This window comes from Motacilla alba, chromosome 1A (genome assembly GCF_015832195.1).
Source record: "Motacilla alba alba isolate MOTALB_02 chromosome 1A, Motacilla_alba_V1.0_pri, whole genome shotgun sequence".
NCBI lineage: Eukaryota > Metazoa > Chordata > Aves > Passeriformes > Motacillidae > Motacilla > Motacilla alba.
The window spans coordinates 67,969,530-67,997,264 of record NC_052031.1 but is presented as its reverse complement, the minus strand read 5'-3'; the positions used below and the strand labels follow the sequence as shown (position 1 = coordinate 67,997,264).

Here is a 27,735-nt window from a genome sequence, read left to right as displayed (position 1 = left end):
CAATAGACAGTGTTTGTGAATGCTGTGAAAACATTTGGATTTCAGCTGAGTGTTTGGGGCACACGATGAGCTCCGTTTCCGTGAATTATTTGTTTTCTGTACCTGTGGATTCCTTCTGATGTTGAGGTGGTTGGAATATGGATTAATGAGTTGATAAGACTCTAACAGCGTTTGGTTTCTTTGTGTTAACAGTAAGCAGATACGCTCTTCTCGTTCTCATTCATGTGTTGTATCTTGGTTTCAAGAGGCACTGTGGTACTCTGGTGTATGGAGTGACTTGTGATGGAAATGGAGTGCCCAGATATGGGCAGCAGTTTAAGGAAGAGGAGGTTGCTCACCTCTGTGGGCAGCCTCACTTCTGATACTTTTTTTTTTTTTCTCTTTTCTCCTTTGAAAGTTTAATCAAGCAGCAATCATTTGCCTTGGTAGCAAGAGGAAACCGAAGGATGTTTTTCTTTCTTTTCTTTTTTCCTTTTTTTTAGACACTGAAATTTACTCCATTCAAAAGTATTAAATAAGACAAGGAAAGGAAATGCAAGTTCTTGCTTTTCCTAGACAGCAGTAAATTAACAACAGAATTATTTCAGCTTCAGGAAAGAGGAATGTATTTCATCCCACACTTCTGAGGGAGTTCATAACTTTTCTGCTGAAGGTGGGCAGTAGCAGCATAGCTTTTTTGCTGAAGACAAGAACTTGGTTGATCTGATAGAGATCAACTGTTCAGAACCTGTCATTTTGCAATAGACAACATGAGAAACTGCCTTTCATTTTTGAGAAGGGACACTGAAGAAAGCTATGGAAATTGTGAGGAAAACCTTTTTACTACATTCCTGTCTCTCTCAGCCTGTCATCTCTTTCTTCCCAGATCTTTATCCTTGTTATATGTTAACCTTTTTCATTCTTTCTCCACGGAGTCTTTGAGATACGATCTTTTGTGTCTAGCCTCATGGTTAAAGCTAGTCTAGGCTGCCCTTGCTTTGTCTGGATCTCTTCTTGACATTCAGCTGTTCAAAACAATGACTATTTTTACTGAAAGTCATTAATATGTGGGGTTATAGAGCCTCAGATGTAAGCTAATTTTCTACTGTCATCTGGACTGAAGTGCTGTGGAGCACTAGACACGTAGTCCCACTTGGCGATGCTGCTTGCTTTGAGGCATTCAGCAAAGCCTTGTTGTGGCCCTGCTTTGCTTTGTTAGTGCTGAAGGAGGAGTGGCAGATGGATGCTTTTCACCCATCGTGGACAGGGGTCCCATAGATATCTCTGCTGCTCTCCTGCCTTCAGAGAAGTTCACACTGCTCTCACCTGCCATGAGCTGACTGAACCAGAACAGCTTGGCAGTGGACTCAACAGCCCCCTGCTCATATGCCTTGAGTGGTTTTGTCTTTTTGTTATGTTCTCTTCTTGCCTTGGATCCACTTGTCCAGCAGTCATCTCATCTCTCTGTGCAAGAGATGTTTTCTTGTTCAGCTTCTGTGTAGCATATGACATTGTGGAGTTCTGGTTTAGACTGATGATCTCAAATGTTATTGTAGGATACAAAACAAAGGTAAAATCTTGCTGTTTTCTCTGTTCCAACCTCAGTCCAGAAATAGTTGTCTTACCTTGTGGGTCTTGTGCTGTGTTTGCCTGCATTAGGATTCCAGTCGCACAGCTTAATTAAAATCTGGGAAATAGCCCATCCTAATCAACTTCCTCTTTGGCCAGCAGGAAAATTGTTCTGTGTTACTGTTCTCTGCCCTGCTGTTTGGAAATAATTCCTCTGAAAATGCAGTGCTTTGAAGTGAGGCAAGGCTTGCTGGGGGCTGATGTGCTTGAGGGAAGAGGACATTGTAGTGCATTGAAGGCTTCTAATAAAACTCTTTCAAGCTTTATATCTTTCACTTTCATGGCTGTAAGATGCTTTGGAAGGAACTTTGGGTGGCGTGTCTGATGAAGTCCTAGGGTATAATCTTCCAGTCTTCTAAGCAGCTTCTGAACTGAAGTGACAATGCATAGCATAACTTTTACTGTGACCTGCCTTTAACTGAGATCTCTTTACTCTGAGTCTGTGGGGAGAGCTCTCACTGGAAGTGTAGGCAGAGCAGCAGCATTTTTGTGGGATCTTATCTCTGCTATACAAATAAAAGTGCTTGTGGCTGTGTGAGTCCTATCTAATATTTCTATCTCTTTATGAGCCTGATGGAACTGCCCTGGTTGAACAAAATGGTTGGGAGCCCCTTTTTGCCTTCCTCTTGGTATTTCTAAATATGTTGTGTAGACTTACACAACTGTTAAAAGGTCTTGTTGTGTTGGGTGTAAAGGACAGTACCAAATCTGCTTTGTTTCGTGAGATGCTACAGCTTGAAGTTATTTTCCCCATTTAACACTTACATGTTTTTAGGGTTCATTAAAGGATTTAGTCTAAAGGCAAGCAGAAGGCAAATGTGATTCTAACCCAGTTGAAGAGCACAAACCCAATTGATATCCAGCAGTGATAGCCACGGGATTGGTTATTCTGGATCTTGTGTTGAGCAGTGTCCTCCAGCACTTCATGGCTATGTGACTGAAGGAATGAAGGGGAGGACAGTAGGCTTTATCTCCTCTCTTCTGTGCTGGTGTGCACAGAAATGAGGAATGGGGGCAGGTGTTTGTCTGGGAATCATGCTTTAAACAGTTAAATCTAACAATGTTTCACTAGATTGTTTTTTTATTAGGTCGCTTTGTTTTGTGGCAGAAAGCAATTTCTTTAATAGCAGTCTGTGTACATGGTGTATGGCACTCCATCTGGTATAAACAGAGTTCTAAACAGAGTTCTGCTTCTGCTCCATTTGAGGAAGTCTAATATGGTTTTTCTGTGTCAGGAAGGGTAAACAGCTTTGGAGAATGCACCGTGCTTTTGATGATTCTCTTTGCTGCACTAAATCACTAATTCATTAATTAGGCAAGGTTCCCATTCAGAGCTCTCTAGAGCTGTGTCTCTTGCTGTGCTGATTGTAGAGGAAGACTGGTTTGGAGTTAGCCTTTGTGTCTGGTTTCCCTGGTGAGCCTGGGAAAGCTGGTGCCTCGCTCCAGGTACTTCAGGTTTCTTCCAGATTTTGTGTCATTTGCTGCTTATAAACAGAATCTAAACACACTGGAGGCTTCCCTGGGGTAGTAGGGCTGCTTACACATTTTGGAGGCAATAGCCATGAGCCACTAGGACCAAGGAGTGTGTCCAGGACCTGCCTCGTGGGCTGGGTTAGCTGAGCACTTTGCTGTGTTCTTTTCTTGGAGAGGAATTGGTTAATGCTAATTTAGAGATGCCGTAGTATCAGCTGTGATCTGCACCAGCTAGATTGCTTGCAGAGTGTCACTTGAGATGTTTGCTTCCTCCTTAGGAGAATTCTTCTGCTAATGTGCCCTTTCTGGACCATTGTCTAGATGTCTCATCAGTCTGGAGTGGCTTGTTTTTAGTGCCGTGTGCTCTCTGGAGAGTTTATTTCTAAAAAGTTACCGAAGCAACAGTCTTCTAAAATGCTGCAGTGTTAGGGTAGAAGGAATTAAAATGTTTAGTGAGCCTCTGAAAGTCTGGATTGAAAAAAAATACATTTGTATCTTCCGTTCTCTAAGGCTGTTTGAAACTGTGTTAAAGATGACTTGTTTACTTTGTATTTTTCTTCATCATAACTCCTCTAGTTTAAATTGTGTGTTCCCAAAATGAAATGTTGCCAAAACCAAATGTTTTACTTCAGGGGCTGCTGTGCGATGTCCTTTATTCTCTGCTATAAAAAGATGACTTGTTTTCACCTGTGGTGAATTCTGCCATCTTAAGGTGAGCTTCATCTTGAGATAGTCACCTTGGAACTGTAGCTCCTGTGGAGCAGTAAGGTACTATTACACAAGGAAAAATTAATTTATTTTTTTAAAGAGAAGCATTTTGTAAGTCTTCCTTCCTTGTGCCAAAAACCTGGGGACTTTACTGGTTACGCTCTGCCAAAAAAATTCAAAGAAAATGTTTTTCCAGAGGTCAGATTTCCTTATCACGTTGTACTCCTTTATTTTATATAATTTTCTGTCTAGATCTAAAGTCCTCAGATGGGTTGTGTCAGGAAAAGAATTAATGTATTAATTTGAAATATATAATGTCACTGATAAATCAAATTATTATTCAAAAGTTTCAGGATGTCACCTCCACATAAGGGATTGTCTTTTTCTTAGTCCTAATTCCTTTGCTGCTCCAGTCCTGTGCTCTCCAGCTATCACAAAAGGCCCTTTGTTGTTCATTTGACTGTTAAACTATGCTTATTTTATGCTTCATCAAACTCTCAATGAGCTCAAGGTTTATAATATCAAAAGTCTGCCTCTCCAAGGGTGAGAGAAGCTAACAGATTTCATAAAGCTGCAGGGATCAACCAGCACACAGGAAAACATCCCAGACAGTCGAGACTTTTTCAATGGCAGTGGAAAACGTTGGTGAATCCTTCTTGGCATTCATGCGAGCAGCGATGGTGCTTTCTGGGCACGGTGCTTTCTCACAGTCAGGGTCTGCCTGTGCATTCCACTCTTGAGCAGAGTGCTTTGGATCTAGGCTGTGGAGAAAGCAGAGGATTTCAGAAACCTGACACACACACCAAAGTTGAAAGAGGGAGTCACAAAAAGAGAGGAAAGGATGAGGCCAAGCAGGTTCCAGATGCTCAGGTCAGATGTGACCCAGCAGGCTGCCTGCTGCACACTGGTCTCAGTCCTTCCTTCTCCTGCTGGCACAGCTGAGGTGCATCTTGAAGGGAACGGACTGGGAACCAAGTGCTCTGAGATTAGCATAGTACATTAAGATGAGCGTTGACTTCTGTTGGATTTGAGCATGAATTGCCTTACAATGCTGTGCTAATTATGGCAATTCAGGAAATGATTCACAAGAGTGGGTAGCTGAGCTTGGTTCTTCTAACAGCTGCCTTAGCTCAAGCTAGGTTGGATTATTTACTAGAATGGTGCTTCATAAGCCACGATGGCACTTGCAAATGCTCAGTGTTAATCCTTGACTTGATTGAATGGAGTCATTTGACAGATGACAGAAGAATGGGAGCAGCTTTCAACCTGTCTACAAAGTCAGGGGCTTTGTTATGTATTTAGAAAAGATTCTTTACAATGGTGTGGGGTAGAAGGTGTTTCCAGTGCTGTGAATTAAATGCTGGGTTATTACATTATATATTGCAGGGTATCGATGGGGTTTCCTGCTTGCTTCACCACGTAGGCTCCAATATGGAGAGAATATCCTTAATAAGTATCAGGGAATCTGAGAGCCAAGTAGATTCTGTAAGCCTGTTCTCAAATGCAGTCATGACTTAAAGCTTTTTTCTTTTCAGTTATAAAAAACTGTTTTGTTCTGTATCCCCAAGAACAAATGCAAAAGATTTAGTATTCCCATTTGCTGGGATGCTGCTGCTGTGTGAAATACAAACTGCTGTGGCATATTGAGGTTTATGCCACAGTTAAATGTGTGCAGTGTCTATGGGGTTTGTTATGACAGCAAAATCTTTAGGTGGCAAGAACAAGGTCATGGGTGTGAGATTAACTTGCATACAGCACTTCTTGTTGTGGAAAAGAATGTTTGGCAGGCATCAACTTTCCAAAACCTGATAATGCTCAAATGCTGCAGAAAATTTCTTCTTTCTGTGAAGGTCTTAGAAATGGTGGTGATATGAACTCTGGCCAGCCTCTTCAGCTCTGGGGTTAGAGGGGCTTTTCTTGCCAGCTATAGGAGGGGAACATGATGGACCAACCAGGTTTTTGGTGTGTTTGTTTTGATTTGTGAGAGCTTCCTAGAGCTGTGAAACGGAGCAGCAGAGCATTCCTAGAGTCTCGCTGCAGGATCTGGTGGTTACATCCTACCATGGTTAATGGCAGGGCCGTGGGGGAGATGAGCTGTGACCTCCTCTCCCAGGCAGAGCCCTGACTCTGAGGAGTTAAAACTTGGAGAGGAATGGACTGAGGTCAGCAGCACGGATAGTCTGTTCAGTAAATAATTTTCTTTGCATACTGACTCCATTCTTTCACTCGTTATTTGCTCCATTTATTCTTTTCCCTTCCTACACACAGATAGGCAAATTTTCTGCCTTTATTATCCTCTCTTGCCCTGGTGACCACCTTCCAATGGCCACTTGTCAGTGTGACCCACCCTGTGGTCAGGGGGTCGTAGAAGACAGGTTTGCTGAGCAAAACCCACCCTGGCTGTGGGATGGCCACCTCTGCTCAGCGTAGGAGAGCACGGCTGTTTTCCAGCTGCTCCTGCAAGCCTGCCTGCTCCGAGCACTGCAGTGGCTCTACGGAATGCAGCACGCAGGAGGGAGATCACTCTTCAGCCAGACAGGAAGAATTAAGAGCTGTTGCCCACCTTTTTTTCCCCTTGGTGGCAGGCTGTGAGCTTCTGGGTGAGTGAACATCTGGTGCATGGCATGCGCTTTACGAGGCTGCTGGGGAAATGCGTGAAATAGCCCTGCTGGTAGAGAGAACTTGGGGAAATGTAGGACGGAGCATTGTTTAATGCTGGAGTCTGCTGAACGTAGCAGGCTTTCCTAGGGCTTGGACGGGATGAGCTGAAGTGAGAAAAAGCTTTTAAGGGTTCTGCATCTGAGGATCCACAGAAAACAGCTAAATGAAGAAGTAGGATTTGGGGGGTTGAGTGACCTTGAATGTGTGCTCTAGTGAAAGAAGCAGTACCATGTGTGACTGGTATTTAGGAAAATATTTTCTGGGAGGCCCTTTTGTTAGGGGATAAGCAGTTGAAATGTCCTGTATTTGTTCAGAGATGTGTTTTGATTTTTCAATGGAAGTGTAATAGCTGCTGCTTGTCACCTTTTTGCATGGTCTTGTAAATGCTGCTATCCCCAGGCTTCTGCAAGATGTGCTGGCTCCCTTTAAAGAGAGAGGTATTAAATTAAGGGTGTCAAATGAACTTAGGAAACCCACAGACAGATTGGAATAGGTGCTTAGCAGGTGTACTGTAGCAGGGCAGCTGTTTAGAAGGCAGTCCAGGTATAATAATAAATTTATACTTTTCATTTGGGGGGCATTGGTTCTGCAGCACTCAGCGATCTACAGCCCAATAATTCTTGCCTGCTGTTGGAACACAGCATCTGTGTTCTTTCTCTTTCCCTTAGGGCACTGTTGTCTGCTTCATTCTTCTGAGGTTTTTATGCTTTCCATTGTGTTTTCTTAAATAAAAAGGCAGCTCTAGAAACAAACAAACAAAATTCCTTTCTTGTTTGATTTCTGCTTTTCCTTTATAAAACGATTTTCCTGCCTTTCCTGATATGGCAGCATTATTAGAACTAGGACTTTTCTCAGCGAAGCTTTATTGCTGCAGAGCCAGTGGGATAAAGTGAGTATGTAGTGCTTGTTATGAGAAGTTGTTTTTTACCCTTGGTTTAAATATTGATAGTAGTGGAGTTACAGATCTGAAGACACTAAAACAAGACAATTGTTCATTGTTTTCTAAACAGGCTTTAGATACAGCTTTCCTATGACTACATTGTGCAGTGAAGTACATTCCTTTTCAGTAAACAGACAGGCTTTAAGGCCCTCAGGTCTGAAACAACAGCAGAAATCACTAAAACTAAATACAAAAGAAAAAACAATTAGAGGATTTTTAGGAGTGTCTTGGGCAGTGCCCCTGCCCTCCAGTTGCTTGGTTTTTAAATCCTGGGGTTCTGTGTCCTCTTTGCCTGCTCTTGTCACACAGCACAGCTGTCTGAGAGTGCACAGAGTCTTATCAGAAATCTGATCTGGGTTTAAAAATAGCCTTGTTGGAATAAAAGATGTGAAACAGGGCGGGTTTACTGCGGGATCCATAACTGCCACGGTGGCATTGCTAGTCAGGGAGGAGGATTTTGTGGTGAATGACAGGGAAAAGTTGTTGCTTAATGATGTTGGATTTGGGAGGACATAGTGCCTGTGGAGAAGAGGGAGGAATGTTCCAAGAGAAGTATTACAAGCTTTTATGAAAGAAAGAGGCGAGAAATGCAAATTAATAAAGGAGAGAAATACAACCAGTGGTTGGATGAGGTGCCATAAAATCCCCATTTCTATTGAACCATTATTCCTTTCCCATGTAGGGTTTTGGTTCCTAGGCTGGTATTCTGACTGTTCTATGTGTCCAGGGCCCCAGCTGAGAGCCTAAAGGAGCAGTACTTACTGTAGTTTTCTGTTAGCTGCTGTCTACTTTTCCTCTTAGCTCTGCCAACTGCTTCAGGAGTGCTTGGACACTTGTGAACATTGTCACTTCTGCCTGTACCAGCTGTTTCTGTAACGAAATTTGCCTCTTCCTCTATGTGACCTCATAATATTTTTACTATCAAAATATATTCCATTTGCTCATTCTTAATTACTACTGAATATGTAAAAAAAAATCAAAGCTTTTAATAACTGAACACATGACTGCATTTTCCTGTTGATTAGTGATTAGGAGCAGCTTGGTGAAAAGCAGTTGGCACTTAAAAAGCTGTGGGGTTTTGTTTGTTTGAGTTTTTGTTTTGGGTTTTTTGTGGGTGTTTTTTTATTGTTTTGGGGGGGGTGTTGTTTTGGGGGGGCCTTTGGGGAGGTTTTTTTTGGGGGGGTTTGGGGTTTTTTTGGGTTTTTTTTTCTTGTAGAGTTAGTTTCAGGTGGCTGTTTAAGTACCCGTTTGTGTTAGCTTGATATGTCTTCCCATGTAGTGCCTCTTTCATGCTTCCTTCCAAGGGCTTGGCACTGATTCAGGAGAGCACCTTTTACTGTAGTGAAGTCTTGGGATGCTGATTTCGTGTAAAAAGGAGGGGCAGACTATGCCAGGACTTTAGTGAAGCGTTGGAATGGAATTGACTTAAATCCTGGCTGTATTCAGAGAATGATGGGAAGTGACCTGTCTCACTGCTCCAGGATGAGCAGCCACCCTCGGGAATGGAGTTTCTTGTGTCAATGCAGAGAAACTTGAAATAAGATGCCCTGCCTGCCTTGTGAAGAAGAAGTGTAAAACAGGTGGAGCCAGTGCAGTCTTTAAACAAATTCTAGAGAAAAATTAGAGGGTCTAACCCTGATGGGTCTGAATGTTATTCAGCTTTACAAAGCCTAAAGAAATTGAAAGGAAGCAAAACTGGGAAGAAAGGACCCAGTTTCCACCTGCACACGAATGGGGTGGACTCCACACTGTCCTCACTCTGTACTGCTCAGGAGTGTGACATTGATGACATCGATGGCTGCTTGTCTGCCTGTCTCCTGTACTTTGCTCCCTAGGTGAGATCAGGCATTTGCAGTGTGACGGGGTTTCTGTCTGTAGTCTGTCCTTATCTAGGAAAGCAGCATTACCTTTTCAAGTGGTGAAAATACTATTGATCTAACATTGCACTGAAATTCTTTCATCTCTAAGTGTCCCTGCCCTTTCCCAAATGGGTAATGGGCTTTGTCCCCTCAGTTTCTGAAGGGAGATAAATGAAATGCAGCAGGATTGTTCTGCAGTTGACCTTCATGAGTGTAGACGCAGCTAGGATAGGAATCCAGGGCTCTTAATACACTGATCCCAGGAAGAGGGAACCTTTTGCTATCTTGCAGATGTGATAGATGTGTCTGTGGGCATGAATAGCAACTAATGAATATTTATACAGGTACTAATGAAGTCCTACATCTGTTTTTACAGATGCATGTGGGTATGGACTTGCAAGATACCAGTGTGGGTGTGAATAGATGCAGGCCTGGGAAAATTGTGATAGCTTGTAGCTGAGCCACTTGGCACATACCGTGTGTCCAAATGCCTACTTGCAGAACAGTATTAAAAGACAAAAAAAAAAATTGCTACCCTCTTGTCCCTTCCCAAAAGAGTCATGAACGTTAGGGGTTTTTGTTTTTTTTTTTTAAGCATAACTATCCCTCGCTGAAAATATTAATTGTACTTCCTGTCTCTGGTGACTTTTTGAATGGGAACTACTGTTGTGTGACCACTGTTGGCTTCCCCAAGTAGGCAAACCTGGTAGCGCTGCTTGGGGGAAAGTGAATGCTGTGTGAGTGAGCCAGAAACCCTTTTTATACTGTGACATTTAACATTTGGGTGGCTGGTGGTGAAGCTGGCAGTTTCACTGGACTGCCTGCTGGGAGTTATTTCTAGGGATGTGTGCATTGAGCCCCTTCTGTGACAAAGGTACCTCTTCCTTCTGTGCTCGCTTGTTTTTAAGAGATTGGTGATTCATGGATATGTTACAAAATCTGACCTGCTTAAATTTGGAGGTTAGTCACCAGAATGTTTGTTTCTGAAGTGGATAGTGTGTTTTATTTACCTACCAACAGTGTTCCAGAAGCCTTTCTGTGACTCCTGCAGTGTTTCTGCAATGTCTGCCACACCTGATGGCCCCCCATGAACTACTTCTGTTCCTTTAACGAAACAGTTTTATAGCAAGAGCCTCAGTATTCGATTCTGAAATGTTTATTTGTGGAATTATCACTCTGAATTAAATGTTGAAAGAGTCCTGATTCATAGGAGAGAACACACATTCTATTATTTTACTGCAGTCTAGATAACTTGAGAAATAAGAATACCGTGTTCTGCTCTGTTGTCGTCTCTTTTGTTGTACTCTTGTTTTTAAAAGGTGTTTGACCTTTTCAGAGGACTGACCTAGCGGAGGCAGCCTGTTTTGCTTTTAGCATCCACAGGATCTTTTTTTAAACTGCTGTTTCAGTGTGTATTTTATCATTTTTGTCTGGAAGTTTCTATTGTTCAAGCCTTCTGTTCCTCGGGGCAGTGCCGAGTTAATTAACCAGCCTATTTTGTAATTTTGTAACATTAAGTGTTCTTTTTCAGAAAACCCTGAAATAAACAGGATTTATGGCTGTTTAGTGGCTTTGTCAATGTAATGAACACAGATCTTGAGTATGGACTAAATTTGGGCTCTTCACTGCAAACATCCCGACTACTGCCTTTTAAAAAAATACGTAGACTACATGACTAATCAGTGCCTGAACTTTATAGGACTTGGCCAGTCCTGGGAGCTGCACTGGAATACACAGTGTAGCATTTTTGTTATAATTCTGGTTCTGGCACCAGTCATACCTGTGGTCTTTCTCAAGGTGTCCTGCCACAACAGGTGAAAAAAAAAATGGAGGCAGGGAAAATCAATGCCCAAGCTGTTTCACACAGTGAAAACTAGTGAATAAATAGTCCAGGATCAATATGCAGTGAGTGAAGCAGTTGTTCATATTGGAATATGTTACATTCTGCTTCTGGCATGAGAGTATGTGCTCCATCTAGTTCTGATGTGGGTGGATTTCCTCCCTGGAAATCACTGTGCCCTCGGGTGTGCTTTTTTAATATCGGCCAGTCTGACTGCAGATCATCTCTTCCCTGCTTGTTCCTGTGTGCCTTTGTTTGTTTGTTTAAATTCCTGGTCACAGCGAGTTATTTGCTTGTAGATTAATTTATGGAAACTAACTTCACAAGTTGTCAGGTAGCGTCTCAGAGACCTTTCTTTGTGTGTTTCAAGTTAACTGATGGAAAAGAGGCAGCTCAGTTTGCCGGGGCTAATGTATGGGAACTTGTGGAATTCTTCCTGCTCCTGCTTGGCATGCTAATAAGGATGAAATAACAGTGAAAAGAAAAGCTAGTACTAGTGCCCTGAGAAGGGAAGTGAGCCCAGCAGCCTCATGTGGCTTCTGTCTTCTTATGCTGGATTATTCACTGTAGTAAACCTGACTTATATTTTTACTGGGCTTTTGAAGGAGTCCACATTTTACAACTGTATTTAACACTTCCAGATGAGTGGGATGTTCTGCATATATGTAGAAGGCCTCACTTTTTATTTTGTAGAAGGATAATCGGTGAATGGTTCCTAGATCAGTATTGTCACTGGTGATGCAGCTTGAAAAGAAATTGAAACAACCCCTGGACTATTTTCTTTTACGTAAGAGAATAATGTGAGAGTGTGTGGTTTACCAGCTGAAGAAAGTGTGTATGGTTGCTTTTTTTGGCTCAGTTCTGACTTGTTTTAAAACACTTAAATGAGCAAATGACTTGCTCCTTTCCCTGGTCTGCCTAGTTCTTTCACAGCTTCATCTGAGGTACATTCACAGAATCCAGGCAGGATTTTTTTGAATGGTTTATTTGCTGGACATGGAGACACAACCTGGGCTTTTGTTGGTAAACAGCAGTAGTGAAAATAATAATAAAGAGATTCTGTGCCCTGGCTGATATTAACCTGTGCTGTTTAACTTCTCTCCTAAAGCCAGAAATCCCCTCCTTGGTGGTTAGAGCAGAGCTCACACATCTAAGCTGGAACCATAAATCCTGACTGGAGTTCTAGGAGATATTTATTCTGGGATTGAGCAGTGCCTTCAGCCCTCATATGTGTTCCAGATCTCTGGTTAAGGACCAGTAAAACCAAGTTTTCCCAATTCTCTTCTGGTGTGTTGTAGCAGCAATCTGCTGTGTGGTTATCAGAGGGAAAGTGAATCATTTACTTTGTGCTTTTCCAGTAGGTGCCAGTTTTCTGATGGTGGGAAGCAGAGGTTTGGATCTGAACTGTGGGAGGAAAGGGTTCTGCTTAGATCTTACTGAAACAGCTCTGACTTTGGAGGTTTTATCAGAGGTGAAAACTTTCTTTGCTTTTCTTTGGAAGAGCAGTTACTTGGAAGATGGTTAGTGTTTCACGGTGTATTTGTGTTTTGTATATTTTGACTGAAAGAGGCAAGATTTCCATTTCCTCCTATTGTTGCACAGAGTCTAGAGCAGCACTATCCAATGCTTGCAGTTGCATTAATAGAATTTTTTAGTTGTTTTTCATCTGTTTGTGTATCTGCAGCAACAGTTACGGTTTGAACTCTAATTTATTTGCTCTTTTCCAGGTTTATGCTCATCAGTTGTGTTATGGCTAAGCAGTGGAGATTCATTTTGGCAGATGGAGGAGATGCCCTTATCTTGACTGTTGTTTCCTTGAAAATGCTTTACTGCTTACAGGTTTCTACTCAAGTGTGTGCTGTGCTGACAGAGCGAGGGGAATTTTCAGTGTTATCTTTGTCAGCTTGACAGTGTGTCATGTTCAGATTTTCTGTTTGCATGGCTGGTTTTCTCTTGTGCTGAAAAGACATTTATAAACTTTACTAGAACAAGAGAACACACTGTATTTGAACAAGTGTAATAGGTATTAGGGCATGCCTGCAGTCTGGTTTGTAGGAATGCTTCTGCCTATGGAGCTCAGACTTGACAGCTGAGGAGAGCTTTTCATTTCACAAACTAAATTTATTGCAGTGCTGTTTTTCTCCTATGAAACAGAAGCAGAGGGGCCAAATAGTAACATTTGGCTTGGTGGCGTTGCTGCACTCTTTGGCTGAGGGCAGGCCTGTTGACACTAGCCCGGTCCTGACGCAGGTGCCCTATTCTAGTCTCTCCTTTAAAAACTGGTTTTAGATATTGCTTTCTGCAATAATGTGCACATAAATCCTGTCCAAATAAAACTTGTTTGCTACAAATGGAAGACCTCTCTGAAGCATGCAGTAAAACATTGCTTTGAATGTGGTAGGATGGAATTAGGAAATCCTAAAGAAAACTTCTGGGTACTATATTCCCTCTAAATGGGAAGGGCACAACTCCTTTTTGTAGTTTGCAGTGAGGTGTAGAAATGCAGCATCTCTCTGACTGTACAAGTAACAAACCTTTTCCCGTTCTGCTCCCGAGGAATGCTCCAATGTTTGTGCTGTTACCTCGTGTGCCAGGGCTATCTGCTTGTCTGGGCCACAGCCCATAAACCAAACCAGCCCCTTTGGCTCTTGCTCTCTCAGCCTTTTTCCTCTCCTGTCAGGAGAGCTCCATGTTTGGAGGAGCACAAAGCGCTGTGCGAGGCAGATAACCACGGAGTCGCTGTTTCCAGGAGAGGGCTTGGCTCTATCGCCAGCTGCTGTCAGCTTGCCCTGGACTTTGTTACAGCACTGATAGTGCTCTCCAAGAGCCAGATCTTTGTGTCCCTGTGTTGAAGTGCTGCAGACTGGCTGGGGAGAGCTGTGTGCACACAGAATGTGTTTGTGTGTGTGTATCCTGCCCTTGAGGAGGGCGGCATTTAACTGTAAAGTGAATTTGTACTGCTGGTTTGGAGGTCTGCACTGGCATCTGTAGGAATAAGGAAGGAAGGTGGGTGGCATGGGCTGAGGCAGATGGAAAGGGCACACAGAACTTGGCTGAGGACGTTCTTTAGTTTGGATTTTGTGGCAAGTGCCCTTGCTTATGGCTTTGCTGTTTTACTGTGAAGGTTTCTTTCCATGTAGATACCTTGTATGAGTGGAAGCTGTCCTTACACTGATCAAGAACATTGATGTCATCCTAAAATGTGAGGATGTAATGCTCTGTACTCCTAGGTATGCTCCCAGTCTCCGAGGAAGCCTTTCTAGCATTTAGGAACAGTCTCAGCAGGAACAGCTGGCTTTTTGTGGCATGGCATGTTTCTGGTAGGGCTTCCTGGAGGGCTTGAGGAAAACAGGATTCGAACTGTTGTAAAGCTGAGTGAGACTTAGATGTGCAGAACAAAGTCTTCTGAAAAGAGCTCATCTACTAGACCTTTAGAGGGCCTGTCTCAAAACAAATGCTTAGAGATGTGCATTTTTGAAGAACTGACTAAAAAACTTTGGTTATTATAAAAGTACTAAAAAGTAAAGTGCCATAAACCCAAGGTACCAGCTATTAAAATTTGGATGCCTTTGTGTCATGCAGCCATCTGTTATGTCATTTAGTAGCTCTGCCAATGTGGTTAGGGTAATTTGATAAATAAAGGGTACGGTGTTAGGTTGTTTTTTCTTTTTGTTCATGATTATAATTTTTAGGGAATAAATTGGTAGACCTAAGAATAAGCTTGAAGTTAAATTCTACCATATGATAAGAAGCTTGAATCCTTGAAAACCAGTGACTGGACAAATCAGTTTATTGGAAAATAAACGTGATCACAGGGGTTCCAGGGTTGAGGATAGAGAGAGGGCTGTAAGATCTCGCTTTTAACTCCTACTTCTCTTTTTCTGCTTATATTGTGTTTCCCTTAATTTTTCCAGCACTGGTGCTGGTGGTCCCCATCTGTATCTTAAGGTAATATTCTTTCACTGGTCAAAGGCTTGGACTTTGCTTCATCAGCCTTCACTTGCTGTGGCTTTGTGTGAAACAAAATATTTTACTGATAAGTCTCCATTAGTTGGAATAAGTTGTTGACTTATCAAAGGAATGATGATGTGGGATGGACACAGAGACCTCTACGCTGAAAGTTCCTGTTGAAGAACGCTTTTGTTTGTGTGAGAGTTAGGACTAAACTCTTCCAGCTTTGCGCAGAGACTAAGCCTTGGCATCTGTTCACTTACACAGTAAACCTAGAGATGGTTCCCTCTGAGGTTGGTCCCTGTTGATCAAGATTTACACATGGATTTACCAGGCGCATAACACAAGCAGTTGGGTCTCAAATATTGGCAGTAGAGTCTATTCACTGACTGTTAAGTGAAGGTGTTTCCTTGTCTAAGAGCCTGATAATCCACAGTTATACAAATGTCTTGATGGAGATTTATAAGATGCAAGTTGAAGTGTCCCCTAGAATTGGCCTGCTGGCTATGAATTCTATAACCTCCCTGCTATAAAACTACCACAGTGATTCAGTACAAAATGAAGCAAATTTGCAAATCCCTTGTCCATCCATTGCCCAGGCAACTTCTGGTCACGCTGCTCCTCTGGCTGGTTTAGCTAAGAGTTCTCTGAAGACTGTGAGTAGCTGGTTTGTAGCCCTGAAGGGAGATTATCTTTCTGTGGTGAGTTCAGGGACATTTGGAGTTATTGCCTTCCTCAACTCCTCTTGTCTTAAAGCAGTAGGAATATAGGGAAGATTATACTGCCACTTGTGTTGTTAAGATAAGCTGGGCCTTCATCCTTGTAGGTTGTTATCAGTGATATTTCTATCACTTTATCAAGTGAAGTAGTGTCTTAAAAGCGCCCCAAGTAGTTTGTTTGTTTAGTGCTTACTGTAAAGCCTTCCTACTGGATTCAGGAACATTTCCATAAGGACTCTTTGAAGTTCAGGGCATAGTGAAGTTATTGTGCAGGAGAGCAACAGGTTTGCTCTCCGAGTTCACTGAGTGCTTGTGGTGCTTCTTAATTGAGGGAAATGTTTGGGAATTCATAAAATCACAGAATGGTTTTGGGTTGGAAGCAAGCTTAAAGATCATCTAGTTCCAGCCCCCAGGAAGCGCTGGTCAGGGAAACTGTGCTGTTCAAAGTAGTCTATTTATAACCACCAGAAAAGATAGGCCAGGAGAACAGTGTGGGTAAGTCTGCTGGTCACTGGTGCTCTTTCCTTCCCAGCTGGAGTTGGGCTCGGGCTGATGTAGGGGAGTGGCAGTAGATCTTTCCCTTTCCTGTGTAATTAGGTAATAAGGAAAACACCTTTACTGTGAGGGTGCTGAGGCTCTGGCAGGGGCTGTCCACAGGAGCTGTGGATGCCCCATCCCTGGAAGTGTTTGAGGCCAGGTTGGGTGGGATTTGGAGCAACCTGGTCTAGTGGAAGGTGTCCCTGCCTATGATGGGGGCTTGGAACTAGGAGATCTTTAGGGTCCCTTCCAACCCAAACCATGGGTGATCCAATTCTGTGATTTTTCAAGCAGTATTACTTCAACATTTTTTTCCATTTTGCAGAATTTGGTAGCCACAACTGGTATAAATACTTGTAAGTCATGACAACTCTCTTGTTGAATAAATTGATTTAAAAAATCAAAATATTTTCTAGCCAAGTGTGTTAACTTTGTGGTTCAGAAATTTGGTCATGGTTTCAGACTGCTCTAGAATGCAGAGTAACAGGCTAAAATCAGTTATTCTTCTGGTTGTTTGAGGGTATATGTAAGGCTTAAAAGTTTGCATCCAGTTCTAATGTATTCAATCTAGAATTTGTCTGATGTGGAGATACCATACTGAAGAAAATGCTGAGCCATAAATGTGAATACTCATGATTGATGGGAAGAAACTGAAGCTGTGTGTTAAAGTCAGATGGTAGAGCTGTTGCCTTTCAGTTTAGCTCCTCCTTTCAGGAGTTTCGTGGTGCCCATGTACTGACCTCAGCTCTAGAAGAAGTTGGGTTTGTCTCAAATGAACAACAGCTGCAGATATTATGCCTTTCTCAAGACACACCACCAAATATTTTTTTTTCTTGAATAACAATTGTTTTAAAAAGTAACACAGCCATTTATAAAATGTGTAAAAACTCATGTGAGAGACTGTGTGTGATAAATCATGAAGAACTCTGGTCTGGCAAGATCTCGAGTCCTGAAATGCTATTGCATTTGATGTTTAGTCCTCTAAATCAGGGGAAGGAGTATATATGGGGAACAGCAACAGCAGTAAAAAAGGCTGGAACTTAAAATATAAAAAATAACTGGTTTTGAATATGAAGTACCCAAAGGCTCATGTTTCATAATCTGGAAAATAAAATATACATGGGAGGGTGGTGATGGTGGAAATCCACCTACCCGTAAAAAGTACTTCTGATATTCGTAGGTTTCCCCACACTCCCAAAAAGTTGTTTTGGTGAAATGAACATAGCTATGTGGAATAGCTTTTGTCAAGGGTAAGAGAACAAGCCCAGAAATATGACCTGTACAGGGAAGCTTCTGACAGGATATTTTCCAGAGGCTCTTGTACTGACCTGTTCTTCCTTGCTGGTGCAAAAATGTGGAGTATGCAGGCCAGTCTCTTTTCCTCTGCTGAAATCTAATTTGAAAGCTGGAAAAAAACAATATTTATTCCTTGAATCTCAAATTGTCCAGAGCACAGCAAGGCCACTCATCCTTACACAGTCTGACTGCTCCTAACTTGCACCAATAGTGATGGGAAGCAGAGCACTGGTCACCTGGTGGTCTGTTGGATGGGAGAGGAATAGGAATGGCCAGTGTAAATTTTATTCCTCCTGCCCCACTGGTCTGTGCTGAGGGCTGTGTTTGAGCTCATGTGGTCTCATTACATGAATTGAAACCGTGGGTGTACCTGTTTGTTGTTGAAAAGAAGCCATCCCTCCTTTTTCTTCCTCTTAGTTTGGATGCAGCCTCTTTTCCCTTTCTCTGTTCAAAGCATTCGAGTAATTCTGAACTTCAAATTGGGTGGAGGGGTGGTCTGTCTTCTGTCATTATCTTATGTTCTGGAGGCTTGGTGTCTAACACAGGTGCTCAAGGGTGTCAGTTGTTTTGTTTCTGGAAACCAGCACTTTTTTGTATGTAAAATATGCCTTTGGCTAGAAACCCTAGATAATTTGTTTTGAACAGCCACAGGCCCAAATTCAGATGTTTCCTGCTTCAGAGAGCTTATTTGCAAATGACATTGCTCACCTCATAACCTTCACTGAGTATCCTTTAGTCTAAAAATAATTACTGCTTGTGTGAGATTTCAAGGACTAATACTTTGCTTGTTTTCAGCAGGTGACTCACATTTTTTAAAAGATTGATTCATGTAATAGTTTATAAACAAAAAATTTTGGCTGGACAATGCAACGCTCAAAATCTGACCCTTAGTAAACTGTTTATGTATTACATATTTGGATACCCAATATTATTGTTCTTAAAGAGCATAAATATTCATGTAGTTTCCTCTCTGTCCCTTCAGGGCATTTTTTTTTCTGGGTCAAGAATTGGTCAAGAGGGCATGTGAGGTACCACATAGTGAGATATACTCAGGTGTTAGTTATCTTTAGGTCCTTGAACAGCAGCAGTGAAACAAATCTTTGTGCTGTGTTCTCTTTCTCCCTTCAGAGTCTTTTCAGGACCGAGCCATTCCTGTCTGCTTGTTGCTGATCAGACAGTTTTGTTCTCAGTGTCTAAATGGCTTCAGAAATTAGACTTGAAAGGCTTGTGTGTTTCCCTCATTTTGTTTTGTTCTGTCAAGGTTTGGAGCACATCAGCTGTGGAGAAGAGGAACTCCAGGTTTGTAGCGCAGCAGCTTTGGAGGGAGCAGGTCCATGTGTGAACACTGCTTGGAGAGGCCTCTTTTTAACCAGAATGGTTAAAAAGGGTGCTGGTGCAACATGATTCATCCTAAGACCTTTAATAGAACAGAATGAAGGTAATTGTAGCTTCCTCTCTTAATAACACCCAAGGCTAACCATCTCTGTGCCTCTGAGGTGCATCTGCAGGAGAGGAAGCTTTTGTGGCAACCTCTGGGAATCCTGTTGTGGATGCAGGACCTGCTGAGCTTGGTACTCCCAAGGAAAGGAATGGCATTCCCACGTGCCTTTGCAGAGCTCAGCATGTGACCAGATATTGTGGCAAAAACCTGACCAGGAGAGCAGCACAGTGCACACTGACATTTCTGTGCTCTTCAGTGTTATGCTGGCAGAACCTTTTGTCTTTTGTATTTTATTAGTTGTCCTTAGTGTTTCCCCCTGTGCCATCCTCAGGAAACAGTGAGGCAGCTGTGTGCCCCAGTGCTTGAGGACTGAGAGAGAATTCAGAGATGCTGCCATGGAAAAACTGTTTAAAGGCTAATGAAAGCAGTTACCCCTAATGGACTTGGAGTAGTCTAATATTAGACCTGACACAAGTATTAAGTTGACGAGGTGTTGAAGCAGCACCTTTTTAGTCACATTCTCAGTGTAGTGAAGCCTGTCAGAGGTTCTGCATGTACCAAACTGGGGTTTTGGTATTAACCTGAGCTGGGACAGTTGTCAAGAGTCTGAAGAGAGGAGTGTTTTCCAGCCCATGTGGCTGTGGATTCTTGATAAATAGCTGGTTGGCAGCCTCTGTTGCTGTAGCAAGGGTGGAGGCCATCAGCTCTGTGGAGTTGCCTGTTCCTTTGCATTTCAGGGTGGTAACTGGATCTGAAAGTGGTTGGGATTTTTTTTGTGGTATTTTTACTTGTTTGGGGGGTTTTTTGTTGGTTTTTTGGGGGGTTTTTGTTACTATTTGGCAGATGATCTGCAGTATGATGGCAAGAAGTCTTGTCTTTTCCAAGGCTTGCCCAACCCTAGGAGCCAGAATTGTTCTGTCTAATGCTAAATTGATTTCTCCCACCCCTTATTGTTCAATCCTCACTTTACAAGCTATTTGAAGAGCAGAGTTTGACCATGTAAGTAATCCCAAGAAGGTGAAGATAAAATCTTAAGTGAAGTTGTCAATCAACAAAGGGATTAAAGAATGTATTCTAAAATGTGCTGGGGTAATAGAAAATTCTGAATTTTCAAGAGGAGGAAAGGCATGTCAAGGCGAAGAAAGGAGAGTAATTTCTGACTCTCCTTTCTTAAAGATGACTGTAAAAGCATGTTTACTAGCTCTTCTGCTTTTCTGGGGGAATAAGAAATGCCACAGTTAAAGAAGTTCCACGTTAAGAATTCCCCAGTTCAGGGGTTACAGGCTGACTTGGCAAAGCTGAGAGTCGACATGTGAAGCGCTTCAGTTTGAGGTCATCTGTTCAAACACAGCCCTGGTCAGCAGTGGAAGAAAGCTGTTGCCACAGGAGGTTTTTTTAGTCAAGTGAGCTGGCAGTCTGTCAGGCTCTCAGGGCATGGGTTTCTGAAAAACGACCATAAATGGTACTTGCAAATAAACTTGGAGTCAAAGAAAGAAACAGGTGTCCATGATAATCCAGAGAAATGGAGTTGGGATACAGGGAGTATCAGGCATTGAGCACTTGTGCTTGTGCAGCTGATAAATGGATTGTTTATCCATTCCTTCATGAACTTCAAATAAAAAAAAACTAGTCAGTAAAGTGGTGAGAAACTTCTAATTACATCATCTTCATTTTCACTATCCAGATAAAAATAGAAACCTGTGTAGCCCAGGCCCCAGCAAATCTGTGCTTCCATGGTCTGATAAAGGCAGTTCTTGAGTTCCTTTTGACTCAGTCTCCTTTTTTTTGTGTAGGAAATTACCACAACTTTTTGGTTGTTGTGGCTTTTTCAGAGTCCTATCTAGCTCTTGTGTATATTGTTCATCAGAGGTCTGCTGTTCTGCTGTGGTGAAATTGAGTCTGACTGGAGTCCACAGCTAAGTGCTTAATTCCTGGGCAAAACTAAAAATTTCCTCTATTGTCCTCTTGGAAGCTTTATGTGGAACATCCTTGCCCTTCCACCTACCCTTGGTGTGAAGGAAGAGATGCTACCAGGCTTTTTTCCACCTCTGTAGCCATTGCTTGGGATTTAACGTAATGGTTTGCCTGAGCAGCTGAGGAAATTGTCTCAGTGTGGTGCAGCATTTGTAAACAGCTTTTGCACTGCAATTTTCTTGGTGTCTTTTCCAGCCCTCTCATGTCTTTTTCCACCTTCCCCCACAAGCATGGTCTAAGCCAAGCTCCACACTGCTATTCATGCAAACCTAGTTATTCCTTAGGGAAGAAACAACAAATGAAAGTAACTGACCCTGAAGCTTCTTACCGAGCATAGCAATGCTAAAAGCTGTTCTGCCTGGAGATGTGAACTTAAAATAGCTCTCAAACAAAACTGCTTTTTCGTCTTCTCCCTTTTTAGCCCCATCTTGCCACATTGTGGTCAGAAATGCTTTTAAAATACGTTTGACAGGATATTTTCTTTGACCAAAACCCATGTATATTCTACATGAAATCATCTGCTTTAGGGAGAGAAGAGAAACCAGCTGCCACATCACCAGGGTTCTGTCTGTCCACCACCCTGTGTGTGTGTGTGACGGGGACACAAAAGTGAGAGCATTCAGCTTTTGCTGAAGTGTCAGTGTGTGCTCTCAGAATTTCAGCTCAGTCTTGTGCCTCGCTGCTATTCCAGTTGCCCGCTGTTGTAGCTGATTTACCCTTGCCCTTCAAACCACAGATGGGATTCCTGCTTTCCACCTGCGCCTCTTTCCCTGGCTGCCAAGGAGAGCACAGTTTAATGGGGGAGCTGAACTCTGTCCGTCCTGCTGGATGGGAGGTGGTGATGTAAGTGTGCATAACTGAAATGCATCCATTTCCCCGGAGTGCAGCGTGGAGAGGCCGTTCAGCCAGCAGGATATGCGCTCTTGTTCTAGGGGAACACTGAAGTAAGGCAGCAAAAATGCAGGAGCAGCTGCTTTGCTGCACCACCTAAGTGACAGCAGCCTCAGCTGAGGATTTGGGAATTACTTGGAAATGGCCTGATTTTGTGTTGCAATTAAATAAACCTCCCCATGATGAGGGTTCTGTGAATCCTGTCGTAGCTCTCCTTTAAAAAAGTGGGAGTTAAAAAAGGTGGAGATTAAAGACTTGAGACTGAACACAAACTGAATGGCGCTAATTGAGATTAATTGTTGCTTTATCTTGTCCAGCAGTTTTTCAGTAATCTTTCATCTCGCTGCTTTGAAGAGTAAATAGCTTTTATAGTGAGGACACTATGTGCTTTTGTGGCTGTAGGATTGTTTCCAACTAAACTTGTTCCTCTCAAAGGTCTCCCTTCCGGACCTTTGGGAGCACTTGTTACCTGTACAACTCAGATTTAATGATGCCACATGAAAATCCCTGCTGATTTCAAAAAGTAAGGTCTAGCCTGGGTTGTCTGGTTGAGTCATAACCTTTCAGAGATTCTGGAGAACTTTGTATTTTGGCTCTGGAAAGAAAGATGAAAAACCGTTGTAAAAATGGTAGTTGTTTAAGCTGTGGTTGCTTTCTGCCTGCTTAGGCAAGGCCTAATTAACTGCTTTCTTGCAAGCATATAATAATTGTGATATCTTTAGCTGCTTTGTGGTGCAACTTCACCCCATGAAACACAACTTCACAGCTGGCTTACATTCTCCTGAACAAAGCATAGTCCAGGGGAGTAGGCATCTTCTGGAGCTCTGTTCTTTGTGCAGCTTGCTACCTGAAGATGGTAAGTCAGACAGGTTTTCAAGCTGAATTGAAGTAATTTATGGAAATTAGATTTTTGACCATATTTTTGATTCAGAGCCATATTAGTAGCTTACAACCTCTTTCATTGAGAGAAACTCTCTAGTGTAAATCAGGTATGAAAGCCTGTGAAGTGTTGCTCTGAATTCTTAGATAATTGCATGATCACACCTAAAACAGAGCAGGCGTCAGAGCCTAAAGGTTGATTTTTTCCAAGCTACAAAACACCCAATGTATTGTTTGCCACTACAGACAGGCTGTAATTATGGCTTGTTTGTGTACTTGCCTTTTTTTCCCCCCTGTGCTTATCTCTGCCTCTCCGTCTGAAATCTGTGCAAGGAAACATGGCAATCAGTTGGCACAGATTTTGTACGTTCCCTGTGTCTGAATTCCAGAAGAAAGAGGATCAGGATTGCCTCTTGCCTTGCTGTGTAGCTGTGTGGAAGTGGGCTTGAGGGGGACTGTCTTGGGACACTTGGGAGGTCTCAGGTGCTGAGCTGTGACCTCAGTAGGACAAATATATTTGTCAGGCACACCCCACCAAGAGCTCTGAGGACACTCATGGAGAGTGGGAGGAATATTGCACTTCAAATGTTCTGTCCTTAAGCGCCAAACTGATGGTAATTTACATCCCACGAGCTTATTACCCTTGCACAAAAATAAATCTGTGGCTATTTGTATAATTTTCCTGCTAAATTATAGGAAACATAATCTAGACAGCTAAGGCTCATTCCTCCTGTTATTTTTTTAAGTAGTCTAATTTTAAATTACTTGAACAACAGACTTCCACAACTTCCCTTGAGTGTGCCAAGTTGATAATAGAGCAAACATTGAGCTGGACTCTGTTCCACAACAGCCCTGATGTGGGTAAGAGCTTTTCTGTACTGCTTTGTCACAGTTTCTGATGGCAGCCCTTTAGACTGCTCTAATTGATGTTTCTCCAGAATTTTTTTGAAAGCTGTAGCCCTAAAAAGTACAATTAAGATCCTGGAGCAAAGTTCTGCTTAGTGTACAGCTACTATGAGTGCAAGAAAAAGGCAGTGATAAATCTACAAGATTTAAAAACTGACGTTAAATATGTTATAAGAGCAATTGGAGTCTTAAAGGGGTAAGCAAGATGAAATATGTCTGCATTTTTAAGGGGTGTGTCCTTAAAGCATGCAGAAGATGTAATGGGTAGGTCCAGACAAATAATTTTTATTCTTTCTTTGGCTGTTAAGCAGGCTGGCTTCTTGGCTTTGCTCATGCAATTTCTAGTTAAACTTAGTGGTAATGCAACTTAAGAAGAAGTCAAACAAAAAAAAAGAACATGTTTTCCCAGACATGTCATACTGAGGTGATCGAAACTGCATTTTTTTAAAAATACTGACATAAATCTTTTCTTCTGCCAAGATCTTGCTGATTTTTAAATTTGTTTTTTTCAACTTTCGCTGACTTTGAAAACTAAGGGAGGTTTTTATATTACTTACAGCCTCTGCCCTAACTTATAAATATATGGATATCTTCATGATTTGCATGAAACAGCTGAAGATCCCACAATTGCCTAAGGAATGGATCTCATCTCATCACAAACCTTGTGTTTGTTTTCCTCTTCCATTTCTCTTGTGATCGTTGTGCCATGTGGGAGTCAGGTCAAATCTCTGACCTGACTGAAGAGGCTGCTCGTGTTTGGTTAGGCAGGGGAGCTTCCAGCACGGTCTTCAGTTGAAAAATACAACTTTCCAAGCGTTCCCAAAATCAGGGGGAAGGGAAAGGAATACCTTTCAGTGGTAGCACGAAATAGATGTCCTAGATAAATAGATTTAAGCAAAGCATGGATCCATATGTATGGAGATCTGGGTGCATCTGCTGTTACAGCCTCCAGTTACGCATTAACAGGAAGGTTGTGTGGCTGCATTTCCAACCACAAAAGTGCTGTTCCTTTCTGCATTATCATCAAGTACTTAATAATACCAGCTGATGTGATTTAATAAACCCAGTTAAACCACAGGACTGGAAGAGAAAGTTGTAAAATTGAGGAACTGGTTTTGATGAACAAGCTTGTTGTCTTTGGCCTTTCCCAAGGTGGAAATATCTGTTAGCACTTCTTTGGACGTAGGTACTGAATTTTCTCTTGGTCATTTTTGCCTGAGATTGCATTGAAAGTTCTCAGTTTTAAGAAATGTACTCTTCAGTGACAGGAATACATTTTGAAATTCAGAATGGAAACATATCAAGAGAAAAATAAAAGCTAAACAGACTGTATTCCTTGTTCTGTTCAATGTAGGAAAAGTCTAACACTTGTTTCTTCTGAGATATATTTACAGGGTTGAGTGTAGCTGACTTGCTGGTGATGGATAACAGCTTTCCCTTTGGAATCTCCAGTGCCATTCCAGTGCAATTATAGGTGACTGAAATAGTCTGACAAGAGCGTCCTTAAACTTTTGGAAGAAGATTTTTCTGTCCCCGTGCTAGAAAATATTCCCTGCCCTGTTCTTGGCAATTTGGAATGGAGAGGGGTACTGCAGGGAATAGCTCTTCTTTCTAGAAGGGTTTCCTCTTCATGGAAGGATCTAAAAACAAAGGGGGGAAAAAAAGAAAACCACCAACTGTGGCTTTTCCTGCTCATTGTTTGTGGCAGATTCAAACCTCAAAAGAATTAAAACAGTTTTGCTTGCCTTATCTCAAAATTTCATATAATAACAATATGTAAATTATTACTAGGGATATCAAGATGGAATAATTTTTAGTGTTCTAAATTCATTTTAAAATTAAAAAGTTAATTTAATTTTAAAATGAATTTTTGATCTTTTAAGTCTAAAGAAATCTACACTCCTTTTTCTTTCTTTAAGTAGTGAACTGGAAAGCTCAAGGATGCATTGAAATAATTAATTTATGTAAACTTTACAATGGTAAGGTAGCATGTTTTAAAATTAGCCACTTCTGTTCCTTCCAAAATCTTAAAGCTATAGTCTGGGGTTTGTATTTGAAATGTACTTTGAAGACTTTAATTTGAAGGATTGTAGCAATAATTTGCAGAACCCTAATGTGTCTCCTTGGAATATGCTTTTGATTTACTACTTGAGGAGCCAGGTCACTGAAGAAAAAACTTCCCATAAAATCTGGAGTAGTTGATATTGAAACTGCATATGTGCATATTTCTCTCTTTAAATGAAAACAAGCTTGTTTTAAAAATAGAATCCCTGACTTTCCTTTTTATGCAAAGGGAAGGATGAGGATGTATGTATGAAATGCAGAAGAAACTGAGTGAATACTTGTTCAATCACTAGCTGACCTCTTTATGCTAAAGACTCCACTCAAGTTCTTCCTGAAAGTTGTTTGCTGGGATATTTTCTTCCAAGTTTCAGCATAAAATCCTAAATTTTCAAGCAAGTCTGCACCATGACAGGGTATGGGACTGTGGTAGCTGAATTTAGCCTTGGACCCCTACCTGGGCTGCCTGCTGGTAGCAGGGAGACACAGGGAGACACTCCCTGTCCTGTGCACTGAGGACACCAGAAAACTTTTCACATTTTCAGTGCTTGTGGTATCCATGTCTAGACTAAGCCTTTTCTAAGTCTAGACTGAAGTTTTTTTCCCTGGAACAGACTCAGTGCCACTTTCCCTGTTTGCCAGAGGATTTGAGTCGAGGTGGTTGTTTTCTAAATAAGCACTCACAAATTATTGCTTATTTTCTTTTACCAAAAGTTCTTTGTAGTACAGACCTTTGTCTGGAGAGCCTCAGTGTTCCAGTGGGACCTGCTGAAATGTTCTGTTTGGAACAGTGTAAAGAAGTCTCAAGCTGCGCCAAGGGAGATCCAGGCTGGAATTAAGGAGGAAGTTTTTCCCAGAAAGAGTGGTCAAATACTGGAATCATCTGCCCAGGGAGGTGGTGGAGTCACCATCCCTGGATGTGTTTAAAAAAAGCCTGGATGTGGCACTTGGTGCCATGATCTAGTTGAGGTGTTAGAACATGGGCAGGACTCGATGATCTTAAAGGTCTCTTCCAGCCTAGAAATTCTGTGATTCTGTGAAGTGTGTTCTGTATCACCCAGCCTGTTACCTCAAGGAGCCATTGCTCAGGACTTGTTTGCCCACAGGATCAGACTTGGTATTTACGTGGCTGGTGGTTGGTTTCAGGCCAGTTGCTGAAAGCAGTCTCACTCAATCTTTCCTAGGCCTTGCCCCTTGAGAAGTGCTGAGGTGATTAACTTCACTTTTAGACTGCTGGCGGGAAGGCACTTCCAGCTTTGCCCTGGTAATCTTCTCAAATCCTGCCGCCAGACCCTCCTATTAGGGGATGAGGAAGGAAGGACCCTGGGTGTAAGAGGGCTGACCTGCTGGAGGATCTCCAGTCCCACATGCACGTGTGTAGTATATTCCCTCTGAACAAGGCTTTTAAAAAATCTGCTCTTTGTAGGGTCAGCCTGCTCTGCTGGTTTCTTATCCTGTCTGTCCCACCATGAGTGACCTTTTCTTTCCTAACAAAATCGCTTTTTTACCTGAGTATTTCTAAGTAGCCACCATGACCTGAGACTAGAAACAGCTTCTCATCCCTGAGGTGAACTTTATTTTATTGAGTGTGTTCTTTATATGTCAAAATTAAAATGGTAACCCTGCAAGAACTAAAGCCCCTTGATTACACCAAAACTGAATCAGGGGTCTTTGGATTCTACATACAGCTGCTGATTTAAATCATATTGACACATTGCAAGTCATCCAAAAAGTAGTTTTGTAAAGGCAGTGGTAGATAATTTAAGATTGAAGTGGTACATTTTTGATTCTTCTCTGTACATCATTGTCTTTCCTCACAGCCTTGTAACACCCCCAGTGCAGGATAAGAGAGTAATCTTTGGCTTTGAACTATCTATTTAAAACCTTGTGGTTCACTTGCCAGCTGCATAGCTATTCCTTGTTGCCCTATTGCCAGGAATTGCACTCTGCCTTTGGAAAACATAGCATGGATTTTTTGATCCTAATTTTTT

General features: G+C 42.0%; 1 protein-coding gene across 30 annotated transcripts in view; it reads left to right on the top strand.

Annotated features, from left to right (window-relative positions):
• MICAL3 (microtubule associated monooxygenase, calponin and LIM domain containing 3) overlaps nucleotides 1-27,735 on the top strand; it is a 175,955-nt gene that overhangs the window by 25,013 nt on the left and 123,207 nt on the right. For 2 of the 30 annotated variants that reach the window (XM_038154689.1, XM_038154659.1), the window contains exon 1: nucleotides 5,144-6,389. The exons of 27 other annotated variants lie outside the window; for them this stretch is intronic. The gene's annotated coding sequence lies outside the window, so the exon portion shown is untranslated. Of the gene's footprint in view, nucleotides 1-5,143; nucleotides 6,390-8,627; nucleotides 10,124-27,735 lie in introns of those variants that run through there. One more of the 30 variants, XM_038154660.1, reaches the window with a different exon arrangement.